Source organism: Crocuta crocuta, unplaced genomic scaffold (genome assembly GCF_008692635.1).
Source record: "Crocuta crocuta isolate KB4526 unplaced genomic scaffold, BGI_CrCroc_1.0 scaffold229, whole genome shotgun sequence".
In the NCBI taxonomy this organism is placed as follows: Eukaryota; Metazoa; Chordata; class Mammalia; order Carnivora; family Hyaenidae; genus Crocuta; species Crocuta crocuta.
This window is the reverse complement of record NW_027536464.1, coordinates 3,356,884-3,384,295: the sequence shown is the minus strand read 5'-3', so window position 1 is coordinate 3,384,295 and position 27,412 is coordinate 3,356,884. Positions and strand designations below refer to the sequence as shown.

Genomic DNA, 27,412 nt, shown 5'->3' with positions numbered 1-27,412 from the left:
TCCACCAGTCTAATTTGTTTTGGCCAATTTACATGATTAAAAGTAGGGACAGGGATATATTGTTTCTTTATGCAGGAAGATTCGATTGTCATAGGTTAAACTTGTTATATTGTGACAACACACTGACCACATCTACTACGGTCATGCCCGGCTTCCAACTGTGTTATTGGCAGGAGTTAGACATGGAGCAGATATGGGGCAGGGGGTGAAGGAGAGTGAAGATGCTTCCCAGTTATAAGCTTGCTACTGGGCAGATTGAGGTGTCAATACTGGAGACAGAGAAAGGGGACACGGTGATGACAGACAGAGACAGTGCCTTGAAGAACTATATCAACAGTGCATATTTATTTTGGAGTTGTATGCATTCCTGTGCTTGTTTAAAAACTCTTGTAATTTAAATTGTATAAGTAAATGAAGCTGTTCTAAATAATTATTCCACTTTCTAAGAAAAGCACAAATCCTTTGGTATGGTTAGCATCATACAGATAAAATCTCAGGGACTTAAATTTTAATGGTCATCTCCATTCCTGACTTTTTATTTCCCCTGGATTCTTATTCCTCTTTGCTCCTTGAGACTTCCTTTGTCTGGTCACTGAAACACGGAATTATGCTACTTTAATTTTTAAAAAATTTGTTTGTTTTGGGGAGAGAGAGAGCACAAGCAGGGGAGGGGCAGAGAGAGAGGGGCAGATCTTCCGAAGTAGGCTCTGTGCCAACAGCAGGGAACCCAACGCAGGGCTCGAACCCATGAATGGCGAGATCATGACCTGAGCCGAAGCTGGACGCTCAACCGACTCAGTCACCCAGGTGCCCCTATGTTCCTTTAATTTTAATAGCAATGACAAATATTCATATTAGACCTTTGTCACTCCCCAAATCCATGGATTTCCATAAAGTCTTCTAAATATACAAAGTGTTTGATGATATTTCTGTGCTGTTAATATTCACCTCTAAGCTTTACAGGTCAAAAGACTCAATCATCACTTTACAATGACTGTTTCAATAACATTTGATTGAGTGCCTTGCTGAGGTGCCATTTTGTTCCCAAAATGGGAATTTTATTTCTCCCAAACAGAGAGAAAGGAGTAAGGTTGCCATTGTTCTAGTTATAGAAATTAAAGCAGAGGGCTATGTATTGAACCCGAGTAATGTTGTGGTTGATGGGTGAAGTTAAGGAGAGGAACCAGAGATATCAGAGGGTATCAGAGAAAGGAGAGGAGAATGGGAAAGAGAAATAGAGATGGTTGAGATGTAGTATCTATCAAGAAGTGAGCACCAGAACCATAAGCATTTTAACTGATAGTGTATGAAAAATAGGACTCGGCTCTTGCATAGATGACTGCGCAGCTGACTGTACACATTGCTTTCCGATGAACAGGGGTCCGTCTGCAAGAGGACAAACCTGGGGTGTGATAAACGAGCTTCCAGAAAATTCAGAGGTGGAAAGTGACTGTTATCATCCCCTGCTTTCTGGATGATAAACTTACCAAACCAAGAGGTTGGAAAAAGCAAAGTAACAGGACTAGAAAACACAACCGTAAATGTTGTGAATTAAGAAAAAAGGCAATAACTTGGTAATCCATCTGGGGTGGAAAATCAAACTGACTTCCCCAGGAGTCCCCAGTTCTCCTCTGATCAAAATGCAATGGCAAAGCGTTCATGAAGCCGCAAAGCTTGGTGAGTGTGTGCTAGGACCAGAGACTGTGTGAAGCGCTATTTTATCTCATGTTCAAAACAAGTCAATGAAAAAGGTTTTATGATCTTTTTCAATTGACAGTTGAGGAAGCTGAGGTCTGGAAGGATGGGATTTGCCCAGAATAACATGGATCCCAAGTCTCAGAGCTGGGCCTGGAATGTGGAGCTCATGACCACACATTCCATGTTTTTCTGCCATGCATCACTTCCATGATTTTGTGGGAAGGATATTTCTGTGTTGCTCCTGAAGAAAAATGGGTCTTTAAAAAACTGGGAAAGCCAGCGAACTGGATGTAGGACCATTCCTTTAGCGACTCGGGGCTGTCGGTTCTCTCAGGACCCTATTTCTAGGTTTTATTACTGGTTCTGATACCATCTAGCCGTGTAACCATAGACAGACAAGTCTCAATTTCCTAGTCTGTAAAATCAAAGCACTGAGCTGGATTGTGAGCCCTTGACACTCTGACATTCACATCTGCAGGGCTCTCTGGAGTTACTGCTCATCTGCCAACTTTGAGTCCGCAGTGTTTCAGAGGCAACAAAACAGAAGGAAAAGGACAAGAGAACAGAGGTGTTTCTGGGACCGCCGGGAAGTGAGGAATTAGGGGAACCTGTCTCTGACCTCACCCCCACTCCTTGTGGCCTCTTCAGTTCTTTAAATGTCTATTGTGAGTCTCCTCCCAGAAGTCCCTGTGTCAGTCACCACTCAGCTGGTTCTCCCAAGAGTTTGTCAACATGAGTTTAAAATGTTACCTTGTCCCTGGAGCACTGGCTCTTTCCGAGTTGACGCTAACAAGTAGAAATTAAAGATTAACAAAAATAAGCTGATGGATTTTTGAAATGCCAGTTTCACTACTGTGTTTAAGAATGGCATGGAGAGGGGGCATCTGAGTGGCTCACTTGGATAAGGGTCCGACTTTGGATCAGGTCATGATCTCACTGTTCATGAGTTCGAGCCCTGCGTTGGGCTCTGTACTGACAGCTCAGAGCCTGGAGCCTGCTTCGGATTCTGTGTCTCTCTCTCTCTCTGCCCCTCACCCCCTTACATTCTGCCTCTCTCTCTCATTCTCTCTCTCAAAAATAAACATTAAAAATTTTTAAAAAATGACATGGAGGAGATAGTTGTAGGAAATGATGCAGTAGTTGGAAAAAGACTGCCGTACTCAAACCCAAGTTTGAATTTGAGGCGGTTGAGGGAGCCTAGCAGCCTTCCCAGAGCTGCTGGATGGAATACAGCTTTATGGCCCATCCGCGGTAGCTCCTGACCACTCTGCCCACTTTGCCTTGCGCGTCTCCTTCTTTGGCTTCTGCACCAGCCAGGTCAACTGAACCCAAAGTTCCAGATCCTGACTCTACTCTTATTGCTGTAACTTCACACATTACTTTGCCTCTCTCAGCCTTAGTTTTCTCATCTGTCGAATGGGGTTATTTTGAGGATTAAGTCAGATGATTTTGTAAAGCGCCCAAGGTGGTAACCACCTCCTGCAAGGCATCCAGAGGAGTGGGAAAGAGAATTGAGTCTGGGACTGAGTCTGAGGTGGTCTGGCTTCCTCCATTTACTAGCTAAGGGAATGTGGGTGGCTTTCGGAACCTTCCCATGCCTCAGTTTCTTCAACTACCAGCAGAGTGCTGCTGGTAAAGACACCCACCCCATTGAGTTGTCAAGGGTAAATGAGTTAAAATGTGATGGAAGAGTGTCTGGTTCCTAGTAAGTGGTGTCATCTTGTTTACTCCCACTGCTGTTATTATGATGGTTTGTCTCTGCACCATATTTTCTGGTGGAAAAATTGCCCGTCTGTTCTCACTCATGTTGAGCTTCCCCTCACCTGCTATAGGCAAAGCCCATTTCATTTGTTCAATTCACATGACAAGAAGATAACCAGTGACAAGGTGATCTGAAGTCTCCTTTGTTTTCACAATCAGAGGAGTCAGGAGAAAGCCTCTGAGTGTTTTGCTTAGGGAGACCATAGGTGACCTACAGTGTGGAGGAGCCCAAGGCTATCCCAGCCCCACTCCTCCCTGTACCTAAGCGGCAGAGGGGGAGGCCCCAGGGGGTCCTGCCATGTTCTGGGTTTGCTGTTTGTCTCTTCAGAGCGCCCTTGTTGATTTAAATCATAGCTCTGCCAAGTGGGGCACAGCTCCCAGGGCATCCCTAAGATCCCCGCTGAGCCGGGTGGTGGTGGGGAGATTAGGGAGTGAGGGTGCGAGTGGGGAGGGGGAGGGATTCTGAGCTGGAAGAACCTGCATCAAATCTGCCAGTCAGTAGCTCTGAGAAAGCAGGCAGCACCCACAGGGGATCCTGGTCTGGAGAGCAAAGACCCCCAGCGAGCCGAGTAGCCAAACCCGGAGTTGCTCATCAATAGAGTAGGGGGAGGGAGGCAGAAGAAACCATGGTGAAATCTGCAGACATTCCCTGTCAAGCTCACATGATCACAGATGGCTGCAGGCTCCCTTCAGGGTGAGTGTGGCATGAGTGTGTGCAGGTGTGCACGCACGCGCACGCACGTGCACACGCACACACGCGCACATTCATTCTATAATGATTTCCGCGGTAAACTCCTCCGCCATCGTTCCCATCCGCGGTGCTGGAGCAATTAGGTAGGACTTGGGCAGAATGATTCATGCTTCAATAAATTCAATTTCAACAAAACATAATTATGGTGAGTCACCTAATCGCAGCTGTAATCACGGCCCGCCCCTCCAGAAGTCAAAACAGTTGAGGGCATTCAGCAAGGGCGTCTGTTTCCTCATTATGACTGAAGTTCCCATCTTTTGCCAAGCAACCATACTTGGGATTAGAGATCCTTTCTCAGTTTTGGAGAATTACAGAATATTTCAGACGTACATGAAGGTGCAATGCATACCTTAGTGACTACTCTTGTCAGCAAGCAGCTGAAAAGGAAAACCTAAAAATATGCTTGGATCTCTGATTCCATCCCTCTATTTCTCAGTAGACACAACAGTATTTGCTTTTGGTATTTATCACTACGTGGCTGCCTTTCTGTATCTCCTCTCTCTCTGTAGCCTTAAAGTCACATAGCATCGTTTTCATGTATTGAGTGTTAAATAAATGGCCTCATTTGTGTCTCCTTCTGCAACTTAGTATCTTTGTTTAATTTTTTGATATTTTTCATATTGAACCTATATTTCTAGTTTTCTCGTATTAACTGCTGTTTAGACCTCCAGATACGAAAATATAAAAATGTATTTTTTAAATCCATTTTCCTCTTGATGAACATTTAGTTTCGTTCCCAACATTTTCTACCACAAGTGATATTTGCATGAACATCCTTACGCGTGTTTCCGGTGCCCACGTGTGAGTTTCCCTAGGGGTGTGCCCAGGAATGGAGTTAACGCTTATTGGAAACCCGCGTAGTCAACCTTAGATGCTGCGAAACTGTCCGCTAACATGCTTGTCCCCTCTGCACATCTGCCAGGAGTTTAGAAGGGTTTCTGCTGTTGTGTTCTCACCAGTACATGGTACTGTTATGATAGGAAAAGATAGGATAAAACAGGCAGAGAGGGAAAGGTTAGGGCCTGAGGTCCCTGGGTGGGGAAAACATATTTTGGAACAATGCTGGGAGCATTTGACCACAGCAAACCCCCAAGAGGGTAAGGTCCCTCTTAAGAATGTAACAGACACCACCTACTTCCCCTGGGGTTTCCCTCAGGAATTTGACAATCAGAATACCTAACCGAAAAAAGTAAACCTTAACAGTTATGTTATAGGAGGGACAGTATGACCAGAACCTCATAAAACAAGGACTCTCACCTGTAGTCGGGACATTCTCTTTTGAATGTTCCCTCTCTGTAAAGAGAGCTTTCCTACTATTCTTCCTTTCTGATCTCAAACTCCAATAAACTTTGCCTGTGGCTCATTTTGTGTCCACCTCTTCATTCTTTGAAGCAGTGAGACAACGAATCCCCGGTGTTGAGGTAAAAAAAAAATCCTGCAACACTGTCAGGCTTTTGATTTTTGCCTAGTTAATAAGTGTGAAACATTTCCTTATATAGTTTTAATTTGCATTTTCCTAATTCTTGCTGAGATCAAGTAGCATTTCATAGGATGAGAATCCATTCAAATGTCTTCTTTTGTGAATTGTTCGCTTGTGTATTTTGCCACGTGTCTCTTGCTTATCTTTTGGGGAAGGTTTTGGATAATCCATTAATTCTGTTTCAAATATGGCAATTTATAATTTCTGTTTCTCTCTGTATCAAATTTAATAAGTTGTATTTTTCAAGAAATTATTCCTTGCATCTAAGTTAAAAGTATAATGATATAAAGTTGTTTCAAAGTTCACTTTTTTTTTTTTATGTCTGTAGGATTTGTGTTGATAACCTATGTTTTATTCCTGACACTGCAGACATGGTTTCTCTCTCTCTCTCTCTCTCTCTCTCTCTGGGGAGTGTAGCTAGAAGTGTGCTGATTTTGTTTTGTTCTGTTTTGTTTTTCAAAGAAGCAGCTATCAGCTTTGTTAATTTTCTTGGTAAATCATTTTCATTTCATTGATTTCTATTTTTATCTTTATTTCATTCCTTCTAATTTGGACTTACTTTGCTCTTCTTGTTAGCTCTTGCTGAGGCAGATTAGGTTGTATTCTTTTGCATTTAAATCTGTTTCCCTTTGGCACTACTTTAACTACATCATATAAATTTTCATATTGTATTTTCTTCATCATTCAGTTCAAAATGTTTTTCAATTTCTTTCGTGCTTTTCTATTTGACCCATAATTATTTAAAGACAAGCCGTTTAACTTTCAAATAATTGGATTTTTCCTGGATGTCTTATTTGGTTTAATCTCTTGTGATCCTAGGATACAATCCATATGATTTCATTCTTTTTAACGTATTGACCCTTGTTTTATAGCCCAGAATATAGTCTATCCTGTTAATTGTACTATCTGTGTTTAAAAAAAATGTGTATTTGGATAGAATTCTATAAATGTCAATTAGATTGGGGTGTTAATAGTGACGTTTACATCATCTAGTTGTTTTATCCTTAATCAGAGAAGGGTGTTAATACCCATTGTGATTATGGAGCTGTTTTTTTTTTCTATAATTCCATCAAGTATTAATTCATGCAGATTTGTTATTTGGTTCAAACACATTTATAATTATAGTCTTCCTGGTGAATTGTCTCTTTAAAAAATTTATTCTTGATTATACTCTTTGTTGTAAAGTCTTATATAATTATTAATATTAATACAAACTTAATATAATTATTCCAGTCTTCTTATACTTACTGTTTGCACGGTATATCTTTTCTATCCATTTGCTTCAAACCACATGTGTGTTCATGGTCAAAGTGGGCCTCTTGCAGGCAGTGCAGATGAGTCATGATTTTTATATTGGCTCTGGAAATCTCCCCCTTTTAATGCCCAGACCATTGACATTTAATGTAATTAGTGGCTTGGTTGAATTTAATTCTGCTATCTGATTATATGACTACTAGTCATCTGTTGCTCTGTTCTCCTTAACCTGCCTTATTTTGGATAATTTGAATATTTTTAGTATTCTATCTTAATTTAAATATTGGCTTAAAGTTATATATGATTGTATATTTTCAGTGGTTGTTTTATATATTTGTAAAATACACAGATACACAGTCTATTAAGAATTGAGGTGCCTGGTGGCTCAGTCAGGTGAGGGTCTGACTTCCACTCAGGTCATGATCTTGCATTTATGGATTCAACCCCGCATCAGGCTCTGTGCTGGCAGCTCAGAGCCTAGAGCCTGCTTTGGATTTTGTGTCTCCCTCTCTCTCTGCCGCTCCCCCACTCATGCTCTGTCTATCTCTCTCTTTCTCAAAAGTAAATAAACATTAAAAAATAGTAAAGAAAACTACTTTAAAAAGAATTAATATTACCACTCATGTAAAATATAGAAACCAAGAACCCAGTGGGTCCCTTTACTCCACACCCACCATCCCTCGTATTGTAGTTGCCATATGTATTACATTTACACATGGAACACCATACCAGTATACACATTTTTAGCTCACTATTCTAAAGAGCTTAAGAAGAAAGAGTGTTTTGTATTTGCCCAGATGCGATGGCTTTTTCATGTGTCCACTTGGGTAGGGCTGAGCTGCAGCTCTAGGTATTCAGTCAAACATGGATCTAGGTGCTGCTGTGAAGGGATTTTGTATATATAATTAAAGTCCTTAATTACAACCAGCTGACTTTAAATTAATCAAAAGATATATTATCTTGAGTCAGACCTTTACATGAATACTTAGGTTTCTCCTGAGTACAGAGACTCCAAACCTATGAAGTTTTAGCCTACTGATTATCTTCCCTTCTTGATCGTCTGCCCTAGCCAGATCCATAACTGTAGAAGCCAATTCTTTGTAATAATTGTCTTTCTTTCTTTCTTTCTTTCTTTCTTTCTTTCTTTCNCTAGCCAGATCCATAACTGTAGAAGCCAATTCTTTGTAATAATTGTCTTTCTTTCTTTCTTTCTTTCTTTCTTTCTTTCTTTCTTTCTTTCTTTCTTTCTTTCTTTCTTTCTTTCTTTCTTAAGTTTATTTGTTTGAAGAGAGAAAGAGAGAAAGTGCAAGTAGGGGAGGGGCAGAGAGAGAGGGGGAGAGAGAGAATCCCACTAAAAGTGCAGAGCCTGATATAGGGCTGGAACTCATGAACCATGAGATCATGACCTGAGCCAAAATCAAGAGTTGGATGCTCAACTGACTGAGCCACTCAGGTGCCCCCCTGGTTCTTCTTTTTTTCTACCTCTGCCTCTACCTCTATCTCTATCCTTATCTATATACTTCTCTGGTTGAACCGTGAATTGTACACCTGATATTTACCATTTGCCATTTTTGATAGTCTGTTCTTTCCAGAAGATGCAAGTTTTACTCTAGCATCATATTCTTACAGGCTGAAGACCTTCTTTCAGTGTTTGTTTGTTTGTTTGTTTGTTTTGTAGTACAGGTTTGCTAGTAATGATTCCCTTAGATTTTCCTTATGTGAAAATATCTTTATTTTTGCCTTCATTTCTGAAGAATATATTGCTGGATATAAAATTCTGGGGTGAAGGGGTGCCTGGGTGGCTCAGTTGGTTAAGCATCTGACTTCAGCTTAGCTCATGATCTCACAATTCATGAGTTTGAGACTTGCATTGGGCTCTGTGCTGACAGCTCAGAGCCTGAAGCCTGCTTCAGATTCTGTGTATCCTTCTCTCTCCTCCCTTCCCCATGGCTCTCGCTCTGTCTCTCTCAAAAATAAATAAACATTTAAAAAATGTAAAATTCTGGGTTGATAATTGTTATTTTTTCCTTTCCACACTTTTTTTTTAATTTGTGATTTCCATTGGGTTCATGTACAACATCTTTTTTTTTTTTTTACAAATAGTTTATTGTCAAGTTGGTTTCCATATAACACCCAGTTCTCATCCCCAGAATAAACCTAACCAAAGATACAAAAGATCTGTATGATGAAACTATAGAAAACTTATGAAAGAAATTGAAGAAGTCACAAAGAAATGGAGAAACATTCCATGCTCATGTNGGGGATAAGAAAGGGGGAAATGGTGGGGGAAAGGGAGAGAGGCAAACTATGAGAGACTTCTTTCCACACTTTAAAGATGTTTCACTTCTGTGGTTCCTGATAAGACACCCATTGTCACTTAAATCATTGCTCTCCTTTGTGTAATGTATCATTTTTTTCTCTCACAGGTTTCGAGATTTGTTCTTTATTCATAGTTCTCAACAGTTTGATTGCAACATGTGTAGGCAGGGCTTTCTCTGAATTATCAAACTTATAATTGGGGTTTTTCACCAAATCTAAGAAGTTTTTTGATCATTATTTCTTCACATATTTCTTTTGCTCTGATCTCTCTCTTCTTTCCTTCTGGGACTTCAATGACATGCATGTTAGACCTTTTGATGGTTGCTTTACTCTTACTTATTAATTTTTGGAGTCCGATTTACATCCTGGATACTGATCTTTTGTTAGCTTTATGTTTGCAAGTATTTTCTGCTAGTCATTATTTATCTTTCCACTTTTTATGGTATCTTTTGTTCTATATAGGTTTGACATTTATTTAATTGAAGTGAATTTATCAGGCTTCTTTGAAATTGTTGCTCTAAACATTTTTGCATGTATTGATTAAAAGCATTCTGTCTAGCTCCAAGGTTTCTTCTAAAAAGCTTTAAGGTTTTCCTTCTTTTATCTATGTATTTAATCGGCATTAAATACAATTGTGTTTAAGAGATGTAAAGATTTAGGTAAATTTGTTTGGTATATTAATAACCATTGACTTCAGCACCCTCTCTTTCCTCCACTGATCTAGTGTCATCCGATTTTATGTTGTGTTTTGTAATATGTCATTCCATTTGTTTCTTTATAAAAAATTTTGCCATCATCAGAGGAAAGAAATTTTCTGTCTAGGAAACCTTTCTGGTATCTAACCAATACCCAAAAGGAGGACATGTCAACTCGGAGTGATTTTTAAAGACCACTAGGTACTGAATTGGCCCTTCCAAAATGCTTTTAAATTTATTGCTGATTTTCCAGAGGATAAATTTAGAGGAGGGAGAGGAGGAGGTGGTCAACTGGCAAACGCAGTCTCTCTAGGTGGTGAACTCTGAGAGGGGATGGCTGTTAATCAATTGTTTCGTAATGCACAGACTACTAAGCTTATTAAAAATCAGTTGATCTTGAGAAAGAACTCTTGGCTGTCTTTCCCCATCACTTTTCCAACTAGCAAAAGCCATTCTCCACATGAACACCAATTGTGAGTGTCTTTGGTGGAAACAGAGAGATTTAGACTCCCTCAGACTCCAGCTAAACTCAAATGTCTCAAGGTCAATCACGCCTTTGCTCTTGGGAAGAGGGTTTCTTTCACTTTTCTTGGTGATCAGGGAAGAGCTGCAGGAAAGAGATCTGAAAGCCTCTTTTGGCCACTTTTTCCTAAGTTGAGCCACATTCACAGCCAGAAGCTTTTTTTAAAGGATTGGTTTATACTTGGCTAAAAAAACCTGGCGGTTGTGATGTACTTAATCCTTCAGCTCTTTTGATTATGCAATGATCAAAATGATCTATTCAGAGCCCGAAACGACTGCAATGATCAGATATTCTGGGGCTCCCCATGTTGCATTCACGTTTAACCTAATGTTTTCTTTCTTGTTGCAAGAGAGGGTTAACACAGAATTCTTCCGCTAACTGGTGATCCCCGAAGGAGGAAAAGACTCAAAAAACTTTTAGCTTGTATGTACCTTGTCCCAAAAAGCTAGTGTGAGATATCTGAGAAATAGACTATTCAATTTTTATTTTTGCCAGATTGACCATGGAGTGTAACAGCCTCTCCTGAGCATACACTTTGATTGGAATTTTTGTTTTTATTTTCTTGGCGGGCAAAATTCTCTGAGATGCCTTTATAGTGTCTGTAAGTCTTCTTCGTCTTCTCCAGACTGTACTCAAGAGCTGGAAATGCACATGTCACTTTGCTTCTTTTCTTTTTATTCTGGAGTCAAAGCACTGAGAATTATCCTTCAGTCACACAAACAGGAGCACACATGCACACACACACTCCTCAACGTAAAAGTGGGGTGGGGTCTCGTAAGCTTTCCATTGGACTTTCCATGGCTACTCACTGATAATCATCAGTCATTCTCCTTAATGGTGACTGGCATGTTTGTATTGACATACTGCTGAGCTGGCCCAAGGGCCATAAAAAATGATAGGGAATATGAAAACTGTAGGTTTTGACTTTCATTATGTCACCTCTTTTTGCCCTCTATAATTGTTTTCTTGAGCAGCCCCAGGTCAGCACGGCGGCACACTGAAAGCAGTAATCCACGGGAGAAAAGAACTGGACCAGGAGCAAGAGATCTCAGTTCATGTCCCACGGATAGCTCAATACCCCAGTCAAATCATTTTTCTGGTTCTCAGTTTTCTCACCAGCAACAGTCAGGGGTCATGATGCTGAAGGGCTAGTCATTTAAAGCAAAGGAGATAAGCAGGTCTGGTTGGTTCTTTGATATTGATGGGGGATTATTGCCCCCATCCCCCACAACAGAGGAGTGCCCAAATTTGATGGCTGCCATGGGAATGAAGTCCACAGTGTTTCCAGATCTGAGTTTTCTAGAGATGCAGTGATATGAATTTTTTAAAAGGAGGTATCTCAATCTCTGGGCATTGGCAACTAATTCAAAAATCTAAAAATTAAACTTTCTGTGGCCCTAGTAAAATATGTCTCAATCCCTGGGTCACCAGTTGTAACCTCTAGACGAAATGGTATTTAAAGTCTCTTCCAGTTCCGAAATTTTATACTTTAATTATCCAAATGGTCTGAATTGAAGACAGAACTGGTTTTTGAATGTGAGGAAGATTTTCCTGGCGCTCCGTTCTTATATTTTGAAACAGGTGACCAAGGGAAGTTGTGAAATGTCCTTCAAGTGATCTTGAAAGGTAAGGGACACCTCCTTCTGTCTGGGATTAGTTAGGAGCAGTTGCCGGGAGGGAATGGATACGTTCTCTGGCAACTCTTCTCAGTTTGGATGTTGTAAAAATGGCATTTTGTGAGTCTTGTTTCAAACGTCCTCAGGTCCTTTTAGGGGAGGGAGGAGGTGGTAGTTTAGGTTTTGATTCCCAGGGCCTCTCCCTGCTCAATTCCTGGAATCATCCTGGGGGACACTGTGAGCTGAAATTTAAAGTTTCAGTGTCTAGCTTCCCTTCTAAGGTTTAGATTAGGTTTCATAACTTGGAACCAAAATCAGGGCGGTAGTCGGAGTGTGGATGAAAATGTCTACAGCTCCGGTTGTCTGCATACTAATGAAAACCAGAAAGACCAATAAATAAAGGTAGAAATGAGTGAGGGCAAAGATAAGAGACTTTTCACCTCACTTCGTTTATGCTGTAGTTCAGTACTTAAGAAAATTGATTGTGATGACCCCCATCCATTATCCTATGGATTAAAAACACCTAGGAAACATCCAGACATCTTTTATACACTTAGCTTGCTCAAGGAATGCTCAGGCATTCAATAAGCAGATGTAATTCAATGTAGTTACTGATTGTATTAGATAAGTGCTGGGTCTCTTATTCCAAAGTAACCGCAACAAAATAAATATATTATTGCCCTTAGGAAGAGCAGAAGATGGAGGCCAGAAAGAAAGGAAGAACGTACATCTATTTGGTTATTAATCAAACCTATTTTGGCAGTATAATGCTTATTAACTGAGGAGAGGAGGTTGACTGAAGCCCAGAGAAGCAAGCTTGGCAAAGGATTCACTTTCATGTATAAATGAGTAACATGGATCATTGACGGAGCCCAAGTGCTTTTGATGGCTAGAGAGGGAGATAGGGCTGTCTGAGATAGTATCTTCTCCATCACTACTAACATCCCCCAAATTCAAGTGCTAATCTTATACCTGTGAAGGTGGAGGAGGAGCAAAAAGATCTGAGATATTATACATGGTGGTCATGTGATGGCTCTGTCTGCAGCATCAATTCTCTCTTTTTCTATGATGGCATGGTGAATTCTCTCTGGGGGTACCACTCCTCCAGAATTGCAGTCTTGGTGGGCCTGGCGATCCATCAGCTGGCAACACAGCAAATGGTTGGACCTAAGTAGCAACAACCAGATTTGCCCTGAAGAATTTTAATAAGTAGAGAGCCAAAAAAGAGGTCCAGAGTTCAGCCTGACAGAGCATCTGGAAGAGACAGTTGATTTGTTCCCTAATGTTATTCTGGGTCCTGTCCTTCTCTGAGGTCTGATAGTTCATTTTATTCCAGTGACTGACAGAACTATCCCATAGCCTTAAGAAAATCCCATTTTATATTTAAGTTGTTTCTGTTATTTTGTTATTTCAGTTATTTCTGTTGCTTGCAATCCAGGAAACTTAACAAATATGTCGAACATCTCCCTTGCGATCTCACCAGCGGAGAGCTGATGGTGAGGAAAAGACAGATGGGGAAACTTTTGATACATTATTAGAATTAATATGTGATTTGATGAGGTTACTGTATCCATACAAAAAAATCAGTTGTATTTTTATATACTAGCCACAAGTCTTTAAAAAATAAAATCAAGAAACATACCATTTATAATGGCATAAAAATACCAAATACCTAGAGAGAATGTAATGAATCTATATGCATATAACCTCTGTATAGACATCTATAGAATATTATTGAAACTAGGAAAGACTTAGATAAGTAGACTGGTTGTTTAAGCCATTAGTTTTGGGGCAACGAGAGATTTCTGAAACAGATCTTAGAGCTTGTGTAGTCAAGTTCATCTTTTTTGGCAGATAAGGAAAACAAGATTAGAAAGATAAAACAGACTATTCAAGTTATCCCACAAAGACCACAAGTAGTCCATTACTACCACCAGCTTGCTGCCCTTTGCTATCAATCTAGGCATCCCTACAGCTGGGACTGGACCATATTCCTGGTCTCCGAGGGCTAATGCTTGATAATGGCTTTGAGTTGGTTCTGCCACTTTCTCAGGGCATTCTAGCAACAAGATCTCTGTCTTCTTTCTCTCTATCTTTCTTGAATATTCTAGTATCCATGAAAAATCAATGGGCTCGACTCACTATGAGCTTCTCTGCCTGAGTTAGTCATGTAAATCCATGTTGATTTCCAGGGTTGGTAATCTGTAGTCCTTCTTCTGTTCTTTGAAAGTAGCAGGTCCTCGCTAGGAGACCCACATATTACACGTAGCCCAAGAGACCCCAACCAAATGAGAGGCATCTTTTCATTGCATTCTTCCCCAGTTTCTGGTCACAGACATTGTATAAACTCCATTTCTTCAATTCCTTCTGGAATAACCAGATTTTAGTAACCAAACTCAGACGAAGAACTGCAGTTTCCTCCCAACCCCCATGCTTGACTTTCCCTCTGCTATTTTTTTCCTCTCTTCCATGGATTATTTTTTCCAACTTGGGAGACAAAGAGAATGTGTATCCCAGGTAAAGTGAGGAGGGAAGGGCGGAGCCATGGCACAGACACATCAAAAGAGCCCTTTGTGCTCAGGGCACATTATTCCTGGAATCCAATCAAGTGCCCAAAAACCCAACCAAGCTTTTCAGACAGCACAGAAACCAGTCATGCAGGCCTCTTGGGCTTTGCTTTTTTAAAGCTTTATAGGGTACACTGAATTATTTGGTTGGGTCTTTTCAACCGTGTGACATTTGGTTTTTCAATGGCACAAATGGAGTTGATCATTAATTATTTGGACGCTTTAATTAAAAAAACAACAACTTCACTGTGGATTTATGAGGGTCTGCTGGGGGGCAAGGACAAGGAGGCCTTTAGTGATTCCCTCATTTGAATGAGAGTGAGGGTTGGGAAGGTCTAGAAAGGAAGGCTATAGAATCATCTTCCAGGAAGGTCTTAAACCCAAGTTAGGGTTTATTTGAGGGAGGAGAGGCCTACAATGGAAAGGACACAAGAGAACAGAATTCTGGGACCTGCCAAATGCATTGGGGCAGGGTGTTTAATAAAAATCAGTGATTTAGCAGGGAGCCGTTGGGAGCTTCTGCATCAATACCTTTCACACGAAAACTAGTGAGGCCAATGGATTGGGGTGGGGGAAGGACTGGTTTCTGGAACACTTGATTAACTGAACCAGAGAGAAGAGTTTGTACATGGAATGTTGAATGCCCAGAGGGACAGATAGGATCGGTGTCTTCTGGTTTGAGAACAGCGAGGTAGTGAAGGCATAACATTTGCTCTCTTTCTTTTGGGGGCATGTTCTGCAACCTGACCCTTCTCTCTAACATGGATATGTGTGTCATTCTTGAGTCTCACACACTCTTCATTTCATAAGATCCTGAAAATGCTCCCAGTCTCCCAGAGGGTTCCACTCTTGGGTGCCCCTCTATGAAGGCACCTCATCTCGGTGACAAGTGATCTTGGTTGGGACATGGGAAAGGAAATAAGCTCTTCTCCAGAAACACCAGGAAATCCCATTCATTCAGCCTCTTGCATCCAGGAGCCTTGGGAGAAAGAGACTTGGCACATTTAAAAAATGCTGATGAATAGTGCTTTTCCTTGACATCACAGTGCACAGCCATACCATATGCGGAAAAGAAGCACGTTGATTTGTGTGCATCTCTTTGCTGATTTCCCCACTTGGATTTTTAAGTACCCTGCCTCTAGTTGAAATGATTCAATATGAAAAAAAAATCACCAAAAACTTGACTGTTGCTGATGTCTTTCCTTCTACAAGGCATAAAACTGTTTTAAGAATTGTTCTTATGATGCTGGTTGACTAGACAGTATTATTTATCCCTTTTTGCAGAGAGAAGAAACTGAGTCTGAAGACACTCAAGCAACATGTCAAAAGTCATAAAACATTAGTGGGCTGGAATTTTGGCCTCCTGGAAGTCGGCATTTCTCACAAAGACGTCACAATCTTCTCCTCAGGATTATAGAACGAGGCTTTCCAGATGGTGCTTCAGGAAGAAATCCAGAGCATTTACAAGTGGGTTATTTGTTTTTCCTTACAGCTACTTCCATGCAAAGGTATGCATCCATTTAGAGAAGAAGAAAATGAAATTGATCCAAATCCTTTGTAACAAGTTTGTCTGAGATGCAGTGGTGGTAGTGTTTTTCTGTCCCAAGTCAAGTGTTGGAAGGGTCATGGTAAATCTGGATGAAGTTGATACTTGAAAGTAAAGTAAAAGAGCAACTGACTGAGAAGTGTGGTATGGTGGACCCACTCAATGTGAAAATAAAGGTGAGATTTAATGTCTCTTTTCAGCCTCAGAAGATCAAGTTGGAGGGGAAAGTGTTTGAGGGGAGAGGTCCAAAACCCAAGAGGAAGGATTGGACACGGCCTTCACTCCTGCAGGTAGATATGGGAATGGGCCATTGTTCCAGGAACTTGTGGGCTCCCCAGGAGTCTTATCTACTTCAAGCAGGGAAAACACAGGGACATCACCAGTGGGTATCAGCAGGTAGAAGTACAAACATATGGTCTGGTGAATGTGTTGTTTTACCTTAGTTTTCCTCACAGAGAGAGGCAAGGATTTCACTTGGGTGTGGGGTTCATGGGGGTAATAGTGACTGAGAGAGGTTAAGGATTCCAGGTGACACTGCCCAATCACATGGCACCACTTTTCATTCCAAAATATATGGTAAAAGCCAGTCATACTCTTATATTTACACTTAAATTTAAGATACCAAATTAAGACAAAGTTATATTATCTTGCTTCTAACTCAGGGCTTGTAGGCTTCAACACAATGAAAGATGAAGACCTGCTCTATACATGGTGTTTATTTGGGACTCAAACCCTGAAACAGAACCACAGTGTGTGAGGTCCCTCCACCTGGAACCGCCTTTCCCCTGGTCTTTACCTAACTGACTCCTATTCTTCATCCTGTCTCAGTGTCATAGTTCCTCAGAGATGCTTTCCTGTTCCCCTCAGTCTAAATTAGGTCTTCATGTAAGATCTCTCAAAGTGTCTGGTATTTCCTTCGGACACCTTATCACGTGGAAAAGTTACAAACTGTGATAAGCTATTTAAGCCTCCTTTCTGGCACTGGTTAGTAAGGTACTTGAAGGTAAGGACCGTGTCTGTAGTGCATGCTCACAATACTTCCACTGCTGAGCAATATTTGTTTGAATGAATGAATGAATGAACAATCTTGTCAGGAAAGTTGAACTTTAGTCTGGGTTCTACCACTGTCTGCCTGGATGGGTATGGCCTTTCTTGGCTCAAGTTTCCTTATCTGTTAAATAATGCTTTTGGAATGGAAATTCTGGGAACGTTGGGGTACATGTGCCCCTATGCATCAACACTCCTGTATCCCTTGGGTAAATTCCTAGCAGTGCTATTGCTGGGTCATAGGGGAGTTTATCTATACAATGGAATACTACATGGCAATGAGAAAGAATGAAATCTGGCCATGCATAGCAACATGGGTGGAACTTGAGGGTATTATGCTGAGCAAAATAAGTCAGGCAGAGACAGACAGCTACCATATGTTTGCACGTATAGGAGGATTAGGAGGAACTTAATGGAGGACTGTGGGAGAGAAGAAGAGGGGCAATGGGGGGGAGAGGGAGGGAGGCAAACCATGAGAAACTCTTGAATATTGAGAGCAAACTGAGGACTAATGGGTATGGGAGGAGGGGAAGGGGGGTGATGGTCATGGAGGAGGGCACTTGTGGGATGAGCACTGGGTGTTATATGGAAACCAACTTGACAATAAACTATTTTTTTTAAAAAGGAAATTCTGGGAACCCGCTTGTAACAACACTTCTCTCCAATCCATTGAAACCCCCTTGGGGTTGGATCCTTCTTTGGCAGCTCCTTCAGCATTTTCATTCAGCCTCCGAATAATCCCAACTCCCCAACACATTAGTGACAAGGAATCTTTTACTGTTAATTCCACAGCTCCCTTGGAGAAAACTATAGCTCACAATTCGTACCACTCCACCCCCAAAGTTCTCATTTGATGTTTCTTCATGACTCACGTTTTGACTCTGCTGCCGCTTCTCCCTTCCTAGCCTTCTCTCTACTATCCGTGGCCTCGCAAAGTTCTCTGTTTTACTTAGAGCAGTTTCACACTTGCCTACACACCCTTCTCACTCAGCTGCCTCTGTTCATATCGTTGTTGCTCCTCGATGTCTAGGGAACTGACTGCATCTCAGCTTCATTGTGTGTTTCTTTCCAACTGCAAGTCCAGGGACATTGTGTTAGTAGCTTAGGTCAGCCATGGTGGGATACTCACCACAGAAACTGGCAAATGCTATAAATCAAGGGTTTTCTCTCGCGGAGAACCCATTGTTACACATTACTGCCAAATCACTGTCTGAGCTCCTCCAGCCAGGTTATCACCTAGTTTAGGAAGTTTGTTGAACCCAAAGACCCTTCATCACTAAACTTATATATAGTTTTTAATTCCTCATGGTTTAGGCAGAGTCGTAGGAGCTAAGAAATGTTCATATAAAATGGTAGCTATATTGGGTCAAGGTCCCTCCAGGGAAACATAGCCAATGTCAGGTAGATCAAGACAGGAAACTTAATATGGAAAACTATGTATTAAGGTTGATAGAACTACAAAGGGCACACGGATGAAGCAAGCCCAAGATTAACAGGATGCCACTACTACCTCTATGGCTGGAGTGACAGGGAGGAGAGGTGGTGTTACTAGAGTTTAGAAGCTAGAATTGCAGAGGGGGAGGCTTCCCAGTGGAAGTGGGACCCCAAAGAGAGGAAGCTGCTGCTGGCATGTCTCCTAAAACATGCAATGAGGGCAATACCTTTTACTTTTTCCTTTCCCTGACCTTTTCTTTCCTTGGCCAATTGGAGGCCTTGGCAGGCCCTAAATCAGAAGCCAGTTGGAATGGACTTTGGGAAATATAGCAAGCAGGGGGGTCAGCCCCCTGTGAGGCAGAACAAGACAGAACAGGGCTGGCAGTGAATCTGACAACAAAACAGGCAAATCGCCACCCTAATAACTCATCCTTTTCTGGATAGTAATATCCCCGAAGAGACATCCAATGCCTTCAAGCCTATAGCCAGTCACGTGGCTTTCCTAGAGTCCTGTGTCAAGCCTCAGCCTACAAACCCAGGTAACTCCCCTGAGTCTGGCTTCCAAATCCATTCTACAGTGCAGAGGGATTAAGTTCCAAACACTGGCTGTAAGATACTGACAAATCTAATATAGCTTCATAAAACTGATCATAAGAACCAGGGATGACTACATTCAGAGAAAGATAGAAGCTTTCCCATCTTTTACTAATGGCACATAAATAGTAATAACTAGGGAGATTCTTTCTTCCCCTGTCTTCCTTTTATCCATTTATTTCTTGTTTTCTAAGAATCCAGGTACTGTACCCAATACTAAGTTTATAAAGGTGGTTTAGAACTTGTGTCTAGAGAACTTACGGCACGGAGGGGGAGAAGATCATCGCGAGCAGAGGCCAAGGGCCTGGGCAACACAGGATCCAGAGACTAATCCTAAAGAAATACAAACTTCTGCTTCTTGGCTTGCTTTCATCAGGCCAGCAGCAGGGGCAGGTCATGGTCGCTGGTGTTCTTCTTAGCAGCTCCAATGGCTGCCTGACACTTGGACACTTTGGGGTTAATCCCTTTCTTACTCACATGAGGCTCCTCTTCCCCTGGGCTTATCTCTACATTTTTCCTGAGTAAATACTCCTGCTTTTCCACTTGGCTCTCTGCTCATCTTCCAGTGGGGGAGGGGTAGCTTCAGCATCTTGTCTCTCATATAGCCAGAGACTATCTCTATTGTGCTATCAGCTCAGCAAATGTCAGATTTCTCCCCTGTCTGCATCATGAGTCTTACTTTGAGGCCTAGTTGGGGCTGGTCCTAGCTATGTGTGGGAGAGCCCTGTCTGCACTGTGTTCCTGCTGACCCTCTCCCAGAATTGGGACCCCACGTTGCTTCTGTCATTCCAGCTTGCCATGGGATGCCAGAGTGAGCCAGGGCTTTCCATTCAGCTGGGATCTCCAGTTTGTGCTCTCATAGAGTCAGACACGGGGAGCAAGAAATGAAGAGGGCAAACGTGAGAATGTGTGGAGAGTGGGCGAGGAGGGGAGAGAGAGACAGAGAACGAGATGGAGAGACTCTTGCCTGCTGCCACAGTGGCAGCAGCAAATACTGGAGAGAGGAAAGATCTATCTAGAGGCCTCGGAGGAAGTTCCCTGCACGCTCTGAATGTCCAGGGGGAAACACTCGCGCTGCTGCTTTAAAGAAACTCAAAGAACAATACGTGTAATTCACTCTTGTGATGTGGGGTGCTTTCCCTTTGGGAGGTGGGATTCCAAGACACTCAGCTGTGTTCATGATACAGAGGGCCTGGATTTCAAGACGTTGTGGAATTACCCGATGTTCCGGTGATGAGCTGCCGCGAGTCCCTGCAGAAACAAAATGCGGGAGGTGACAGCCAGGGCCCTGAGTGTAGTGCAGGACAATGTGTTGGCTGCTTCCTCCCCACGTGCGCTCAAGCAAGGCACTCATCACCTGCTCATCAGGGTCCTCATCTGCACAGGGCGACGATGAACGTCCTGGCCGATGCACTCAGCTCCATTGGGAGCCCCGGCCAAGTGGCAGCACGTTAGAAACTGGAATGCAATAAAACCACACGAGGGGATATTATTTAAATGACATTTCCTGGTAGGGTTCCGCCGCCTTCCACAAAGCTGGGGTCAGCTTACCAATGCCACCCTAGTGGATGAAATGATCCCTACTCTCATCTTTTCTTTTTACTAAATTAGAAACAAAATCTTCATGGCTTGTATGTGAGGATTGCTAGACAGTGCCTCTAACTTAGAAATACCTACAAAAATTCCACTCACTTCTGTTTAATTGTCTGCATTGTGGAGGAGGAAGCCATAGGGTTTCTCAGGAAGGAAGTGTGTGACCTAGGACTTGTGGGTTAGACTTTCAAAGGGCTGGAAGCTGTAGCGGCCACGAAGAATGTAGGAAGAGAGTTTCTCAGGTTTTCAAGGGTGCGTTCTACAGCCTGGTCGCTGAGCGTTGGTGTGTACGCGTGTCTGTGCGTGCTAGTGCATTGATTAGAAGATGTGGCGGTAGCTGAGAGCAGGTCGGTTGCCAGTGCCAACAAACTGCTCGCTTTTCGGAAAGAGTACAGTTTTCCTTGGCTTCTCTGCCAGTCGCTTTATCTGTTTTCATTTCAAAGATGTGTTTCCAAAGCACCATTTCCTGAAATCTTTTGGCTGCAGTCAGGTATGAGACTCCCAGTTGCAAGCCCAGAGAGAAGGTGGGCTGCCAGGGAGACGTTTACAATGGGGGGGGGGTCATCCCGAGGAACACCGGCTGAGGTCTTGCCAGGAAGTGGAGAGGGAGCCAGAAGCAAGGACCCTCCTTGGGAAACATTCTCCCTCCAGCTCTGATTGGAAAGTCATGTCTAAGAATTTTCATTTGAATATCAGACTTGAGTTCTTGTCATTGAGGAGGGGATATCAAGCTTCAGGTTTACCAGGGGGAGACAAGTTGAAGTGAGTCCTTTCCCACGAAGCCTTTCTGCTAACCTCCTTTATATCATGTCCCTGTGTTTGGTGTCCACCCTGTCTTATCTTGATCACATCTTTGTGTGCTTACTGCCGTTTGTGTAAATATCGCACCTACCCTACCAGAATTTGAGCTCTGAGCTCATGTCGCATTTACTTATCAATTCTTCAGTGTCTAGCACAGTGCCTTGTACACTGTTGGTGCTTAATAAATGTTGGTGCTGTAAATGACCAAATGACAGAAACCTAGAGCTAGTAACAAGGTTTTGATTAGAGATTTATTTATTTCACATATATTTATTGAGCACCTAAATATGTTAGGCCCTGTGGGAGGGAGTGGGAAGGGCTGGGAACAAATCACACATGAAGATAAAAGGAATGACCCTAAAGATAATTTCTTGTGGGTCCCCCCCCTACTTTTTATATCCCTGATTGTTGAGGAATTGTTGGCTATGCTCAGGTCTCTGTCTTGTCATTCCCATATTCCTGGCCCCTTGGCCCTGTCCAGGGCCTGTCTTAGGCTTTGGGACTTATCCTGTTGCTCCATCATAGGTCTTTAAATAAGCCTGGGCTAGTTAGTAAACTGAGTATCACTCTCAGCTCTCCTATCTGATCTAAACACTCAAAAACAGGACTTTTAAAACCAATTCCTGAGCTATTAAGCTGATAAGAACAGATACTACACTTGATCTTAGCCAAAAGACCAAGAAGCAATCCCAATTCCCTAGCTAGCAGAGTTTACACACTTGGATCATAGCTAGTTCTGGAGATGAAATCTCCCTGTTTCTCTCTGACCAAGACGAAACTTGGATTAAAATGGAAAGCTGCCTTAGAGGACAACAGAAGTTGCCGAAGAACCATAGGTGGACGTATGTGGCAGGAGGAGGAGCAAAGGTCAGATCATTCTGTACGAAGAGCCCTGGTTTCCTAGCAGGATCCTCTGCTTCTCCCACAATGGCTGGTGTCCTGCCGAGTGTATGCGGGTGGGGGCGGGGGGCGTGACAGATGGGACTTCATACTGGCTTATATTTGCAAAAATGGGAGGAGCCTGTGAGTTTATGAAGGTCAAACTCCTCCAAACTCAGAAAAGAGATACACCCAAGATCATGGCAACCACATGGTCTAGTGACACAGCAAAGGTTTTAGCTCTTAGAATCAAAACGGGTGGAGGAAAGTATCCTTTGTCTCTAATTCGAACAATCCAAGCAGTTCTCCATAGTTGTAAGAAGCACCAGCCTGCATTAGATTTGAAACCAGGCTGTATCAAGAACAGTTGAAGGACACAAGTGTGCCTGGTCATGGAAGAGGGGCGAGTGGGGACATGGGAGGTGATATCGGGCTCTGAAGAATTGGCACAAAGCAGGGGCTTATGTTTTTCTCCTGTGTGGTCCCACAGGACTGAGCCGGCCTCTGTGGGTCCAAGTTACAGAGAGGAACATCTTCCTCAGCTCAAGGGAAACCTTTCTTGCTGCCTGACAACGAAATATACATGAAAGTAATGAGCTCTCTGCTACTGGAAGTCCTCAAGGAAAGACTAGATGGGAACTTGGTGCGTTATTGAGGTGGCTTTTTACCTCAATAACCCCTTAGAATTTGAGGTGAACATGGTGCATACACTCCTCTGTCTGACAATAGTTCTGGTAATTAGGCGTGAAGGTGGCCATTTGTGTTATTCTCAGAAGGTCAGAGCTGCTGCATTGCTGTTTTCTGACTTCTGTCTACCACAGTTTGAAATTGCTGAGTGTAGCCTCATGGAGGGCAAGTAGGCTCAACCTCCCCCACCAACAGACCAATGATGGCAGCTCCTGGAGACTACATGAGAGGTGACCCTTGACAGCAGGGGACGTTGTGGTCATGTAGCCACATCTTATAGGACTGGCAATGTGCTGGGTATATACTTGCCATCCCTGGTTCTCTCTGTTCCTTTTCTAAACAGAAGCCTTTTGGCCCAAATCCTTCCTCTTGTTATAGTTCCCACTGGTCTGTCTCTCCTTCTTTCTCTTCTACTTGTTCTAGACTATGGCTCCTTCCCTCTTCTATGAAATAGGCTTTTCTAGGACCATGTCATTCATAAAAAGTGGGACATGAGGGGTGAGCTAAAGGTGTCCAGGTATCTCCCTTTCCCTTTCCTCTTTCCTTCTGCTATCAGCAGGACTGATGCTGAAACCCTTTGGGGTCTTGTAAAATGCAAAGACTATCCCTCCCCACCCTGGAGGTGGTTACCCAAATAACAGCTAGACACAGATTACGTAGTACAGATAGTTTCTTCTAGTTCTTTTCCTCTGAGAGTATGGGGACCTCAGTGGGGAAGCTGAGAAGAAAGAGGGAGCAGTCAGGGTCTAAAGCAGGGCAGGGAAGGGAGCCGTGAGGGCTGGGAACTTTCAGACCCATAAACTGTCTCATTAGGAAGGGGCTTTGGTAGTCTGGTCTGACTTCCTATCTGTGCAGATGGGGAAAACCAAGGACCCCTGAGGCAAGCAGATTTGACCAATGTCATGAGTGACAAAGGCACACTCCCATCTTTAGGAGTCCTTGAAAGTTTCTGGCCAAGGGCGTTTCCAGGCTGGAAGTGAGTTTCCTCAAGTTGGAAAGTTTGGGTACATGATGGTCACTGCAGAATGACAAAAAGCATCATAGGGCTAGATCTTGACTTGAAGCCATGTTAGGGCTAATCAGTGCTCCTTCTCTGCTTTGTGTATTTTGGGGGAAAAAAAAAGGATAGCAATTTCCTCCTTAGTAGGAAGTGTAAGAAACACTAAAGGATGTTCTAGAGTTTCTATCTCTGGATGGCAGATCTTATAGTACACATCTCCTCAGGCCCTTATCTTCAACATTTTTGCCTGGAGAATTCTTAGCACAAAGTGGGTACTTCCCACATGTTTTCAAATTAGACTAAAACTCCACCTTTCCCACTTGTGGGGTGTGTGTGGTGGGGAGAGGAGATAGAGATATTGAGATCCTGAAGACATTGCCTACTATTCTATGGATTCATTAGGGATCTCATAATAGAACTTCCCAGACAAATTACAGTGGCTGGGACCATTTATCGCTCATTCCAAGGGTTTAGTGGAACAGCAGGAGGTGTTCTTGCTCGTCTAGGGCTAAGGTTGTCCTGTATAACCGTATCAACACCAAGCAGCACAGAGGTTTGAAATGGTCCTGTAATCCCTTTCTCCTTTGGGGGAGATTGTCAGTGTGTTTTCTTCAACACTTTTAAAATTGCAATTGTTTATAGTAACTAGAGATGGCAGAACCTGGCTGAAGGGGGAAGGCTGAGTTTTATCTAACCCCTAATTTAGTTCTCTTAAGTTTGTCCAAGTTCCTGAGACGCTTTTCCCCCTGTAAGTTAAACCATTGTTTGTCAAGGGAAATATAAATTAAGAGCTCTATTTTCTGAGTTAAATGGAAATTTGGTTCAGGGCAGCAGATTTTTGCTATGCTCCTCAGATCTCCAATATAACATAGGAACTGGAGTCAGGGTATGACTTAGACTTGATGAATTCTGGAGGAATCCAAAACTCAAGGAATGTGGGAGTTATGCTGAGCCAGGAACCCAGCCTAAATTTGACTCATCAGAGCTTTTAATAATCAGGTCGGAAATTCCATGGCATTATTGAAAGAAGCAAATCTCTTTCCCTTTACACAAAATGGATTCTGAAACTATCCATATTCTCAAATCGGACTCCAGGGTGGATGGAGACAAACGCTATGCCCAGACCAGGAACAGTGACGCCATGGTCATCCCCATGTTTATTGTAGAAGGGCAGCTAAGCTTCTAGGACTACGTGAACTGTCCAATTATGGACTTCTGGATTGTATGATTTGGAAGACACATAATTAAGGGGATAACTCTGGCCACACTTGAGTTTGTAAAACTGGTATAGAGCCAATAAGAAAGAACACAAACATCCTTCAATTTCTCTTTGCAGGGCTAGAAATGATGATTTGCAAGCTTTGAGCCTTGACAGTGAAAGTCAAAGATACAGGAAACCATGTGCTTTAACGGACATTCACAAAGCACTGAATTCCATCTTCTGCACCTCCCCAATCTGATGACCAAGCCAATAAGCCAGTATTTCCCATGGTTACCTTCACAGACCTCAGAAAACATTAAAAACAGATGATGAGTAAAACTATTACAAAGTACTAACAGGCTGAAAACAACAGCCCTATTTAGCTACATTATTAAAAGGCACCACAGATAATTCAAATAAGTCCCCTTGGAATAGTATTTCTCAAGAGTGGTCAGTGGCTGACCACCATTTAAAAAATACACAGGGTGAAAATGCAGATGTCAGGATACTTCCAAATCCACCAAATTCAGATTTCTGGTGGGGGGTGGGAGGGTATCTGGGGATCTGCATTTTGAGCAAAATGTTGCCATAGACTGAATGGATGGTCAACTCTGCACATATACATACTACGATTTTTAAATACAGTAGATGCGATCAACGAATACAACTCATATTCAGAGAAGTGCTGACTTGACATAGCTTTGGGTTTCAATGTACTCTCTCACTCAGTAGATCTTAATCATAAGGCAGCTGGTTTATAAAATTTCTTGGCATTAAAAAATGATTTTCACACTTAGTAAAAGTCAAGAGCCTTGCTCTAGAAGAAGCAAGTGTTCAGGTGCGTAATATTGATGGCAGCATCCTTCTGAGGGGACAGAAGGATTCGGAGGAATGGACACTTCTGGAGGCTTCCCATATGCTGAGTACTGCTGACCTGGTTGGCCTCCAGTGCAGGTCTTAGGGTTTGAAGTTCAACTTCTTAATCTACAGCTATCTTCTGTAAGAGATGAGAACAGGAATGTTCTGACCTTATGGGGAGAAGGGATACCGTGAGGGCGAGCAGAGAAAGGATTGTAGAAATCAGAGATATTTAGATTTAAAGGCCTCAATATTTTACAAAGTCTTGCTCTGCCCGTAGATCTAAAATACACGTTACCCGGCTGTGACCCTCAGCCCATGGCTGTGGCAAGCCGTCACGCGTGTTGTGGCAGGAGCTCTGGGCTGTGCTGGAATTAAGGAGGTGGGAGGAGGCCTGGGGCTGGCAGAAGTGCTTCGCCTGAGTGAGTTATGACTTGGGGATGAGGTGGAAATTGGCACCTCATGTCTTTGCGAGCCTCCTCTGACTCGTGCCTTCCCCTTTCAGGATGCCAAGTTGCAAGATGAGCTCTATGGCTTTAGGGCTGGACTTGGTGTTTGGAAAACTAGTGACTCCTTAGTGTCACAGCCCTACCGCACCCTCTCTCTGCTGCTCTCTGTGTTGACCACCCAGCCTGCACACCCTACCTCCCACTCCTGGGACAGCCATGGGGCCTGACCTCCACGGCAGAGGGCTGGGGAGTCCTGGGGGAAGTCCTGAGGTTACCTCGGGACACATCTCTCCAATGCTGTCCTCTGCAGCTTGCGTGAGGAAGTCAGGGGTCCCTTCCAACTTGGCTCCCACCCCAGCTCACTGAGCGCAGGGATGTGTCATAACTCAGCAGGAGCAATTTCAGAGAAAGAAAGCATCTATACCACTTGGGTTAATTATGTAATTGTCTTCTAAGAGCTAAAAATGATGATTTTCTACAGTCATTCTCTTAATGCTAGGGGTATTGAAAGTTCATCACCTCTTTTTTTGGATATTTATAAACATGGCAAAAGAGTTCCGAGGCATTGACTGACTTTTCCGTCCCCAATATTTACTCCATCCATCCCTCTGGCCCCTGTGTGTGTATATGCATGTATGTACGGTGTGTGCACGCACACA

General features: G+C 42.7%; 1 long non-coding RNA gene and 1 pseudogene across 2 annotated transcripts in view; one reads left to right on the top strand and one right to left on the bottom strand.

Moving 5' to 3' along the window:
• Positions 1-15,952: 15,952 nt before the first annotated feature.
• LOC144218673 (uncharacterized) overlaps positions 15,953-27,412 on the top strand; it is a 129,413-nt gene continuing 117,953 nt past the window's right edge. Inside the window, exons 1-2 of one of the 2 annotated variants that reach the window (XR_013331215.1) lie at positions 15,953-16,131; positions 16,411-16,500. This is a non-coding gene — a long non-coding RNA (uncharacterized LOC144218673). Of the gene's footprint in view, positions 16,173-16,410; positions 16,501-27,412 lie in introns of both variants that reach the window. The other variant, XR_013331216.1, reaches the window with a different exon arrangement.
• Positions 22,203-22,367, bottom strand: LOC144218755 (U2 spliceosomal RNA; annotated as a pseudogene).